The following is a 2293-nucleotide window of genomic DNA, read 5'->3' as shown; positions in this document are numbered from 1 at the left end:
CTTGCAGGGGGAAATTTCCAACTGCGTATTTTAAGACATCACTCTGTTGAGGAAATTTTGAAATGCAAAGCATCCCTTAAATGATGTGTCCCATCCCACCTGTAAACCTTTAGAAGGATCATTGCAAAAGTGTAGCACTGCTACTGTTGGAAGCCTGTCAGATTTCTTATATGTTTCATGGTTGCAAATATGTTGAACACTACTGACTTAAATAGAAGACCTACACTATAAGAGAAAGGCAAGGAATTACGGGAAACTACCACACTCTTTCAACTAAATATTTACTAAGCAACCTTTCTTTTCCTATTCTGCTATTGCTATCATTGTATAAACCTTTAGATGATTAATAAAAGGGATTTATCACTATCTCTCAATGATAACCATGATAACCAAAATTTATTTCTTTTCAATTTTAACATGACTTCTCTTGGTTTTCTCTGATTTTAGAAAACAATGAATACTATATTCAGTAGAAGGAAAAATAAGACTTTAAAATTCAAGGAAATAAGAGGAGTTATCCATAGCTTCTTTTTCAGCCACAGTCAAATCCACTCTGAAGGAATGCCTGCTCAGAATTTGTGTTTGTCTTTTCAACTGAAGAACTTTAAACAGGAGATGCAAGTGATAGATGGGTAAAACCTTTACATATTTATAGCATGCTGATTGGAACTAATTACAGAAGCACATAAATGTGGAATTTATTTTCAATAGAGCTGGAATCAAATTTATAATACCATTTGCATTCAGTTGAACTCGACAGGGAACGTTTCTCCATTTTTAACTTTGAAAAAATATTTTTTTTCTCAACCAATTGCTAAATGGCAGTTTTTAATTCCAAATTCAACTTTGATGTTTAGTTGACATGAGAAATCGAGAAAGTAAATCAATTTTTCTAATCAGGAAGACACATAGAAAAATTAATGTTTACTTCAGAATTTTGACATTTACACCACAAGAAGTTTCAATGTCTTTTATTTAACAGGGAGTCTAATACACATTAAATTTCTTCACAAATACGTTAGCTCTTTCTCTTCAGCCACGCTGTTTGCTTAAACTTTCTCATCTTAAACTTACATTTTTTCTTGTTATTATTTCCAGTGAAATGTGAGCAAAAGTGATTTGTCTCATTTCCAGGTGGACTATTTTATAAATATAGAGGATGCTCAGTGTCATTTTTTCCCCTTTTGAGGCAATATTTCTAATAGTGGGTGGCTACTTTGTGAGGATGACAATGACACAGATGAGAGACCCTAAATGACCCTTTTATATATGTGACTTGAGTGAGAAATTGAGAAAGAAAAAATAAAAACAAACAAGGTAACCGCTGTAACTTTACCGACAGTGTTTGGGGTTCTTTGTTATTGCCCCATAACCTAATCTTGCCTGATTCATACTCTTTTCAAGACTATGACAAAAATGTGGCTGAAAATGTAAAACTTTGCTCAAAAATCCCCCAAAACATGTTTGTGTAAAATATGCATTTGTTCTCCATTCCAGAAGATGACTTTAGAGAAAGTATAAAGTTTGCTTGTTACTTATTATTAAAATGGATTATAGAAACTTTTCAAGTATAATTTTAATAAAACTTGGGGTTTAAATTGTATTTTTTAAACTGATAAGAACAGATACTACACTTGATCTTAGCCAAAAGGCCGAGAAGCGATTAAATTGTATTTTTTAATCTGATGTGTCAATAATCATTGTATTTATGTATGTATGTATATTGTGTAATTAAGGACCTTATAACTTTCAAAATGCCATACGTTTATGTTGTAATGTTTATTTTTTGTGATAAGTGCAGCATATTAAAACATTCCATTTTTTCATTTCACATATCTCATTCATAGTATAGTCTAACACCATTAGCTTTTACATAGTTCTCTTACGTACGTATTATTAAAATTTATTGAATAAAATCACATAAGTTAAATTAGGTTCTATCTATAGTCACTGCCTCACTCATCACCAAAAGTCTTTCAAGTCTTTCAAAATACCCCTACCTTCTTCTGCCCTGTCTTTCTTATGTATCCACAGAGCATACCCACAGCCCTGGTTATTATTTCCAGTCGTCCTCTTTCTCTGACTTGGGGAACTTTTTACTAAGTGAGCAGCACAATAAACGAAATATAAATCAGCAACCCTATCTGGGTGCTCAACAATTAAGAGAAATTTTGCTACATTTTTTCGGTCATTTCTTGTCCTACTTTTCTAAAATAATTCGGGCATATATCTTCTCCATTATTAAATCTCATTTTTAAGCCCTCTTTTCCCCCTTTTCTCATACATCAAGAAA

General features: G+C 32.2%; 1 pseudogene; it reads right to left on the bottom strand.

The window, feature by feature from the left end:
* Window positions 1-1546: 1546 nt before the first annotated feature.
* Window positions 1547-1664, bottom strand: LOC116631846 (annotated as a pseudogene).
* Window positions 1665-2293: the final 629 nt, after the last annotated feature.

The sequence above is a fragment of the Phoca vitulina genome, unplaced genomic scaffold (genome assembly GCF_004348235.1).
Source record: "Phoca vitulina isolate PV1807 unplaced genomic scaffold, GSC_HSeal_1.0 scaffold5, whole genome shotgun sequence".
In the NCBI taxonomy this organism is placed as follows: domain Eukaryota; kingdom Metazoa; phylum Chordata; class Mammalia; order Carnivora; family Phocidae; genus Phoca; species Phoca vitulina.
Note: the sequence above shows the minus strand (reverse complement) of the source record. Positions and strands in the feature narration are given on the sequence as shown.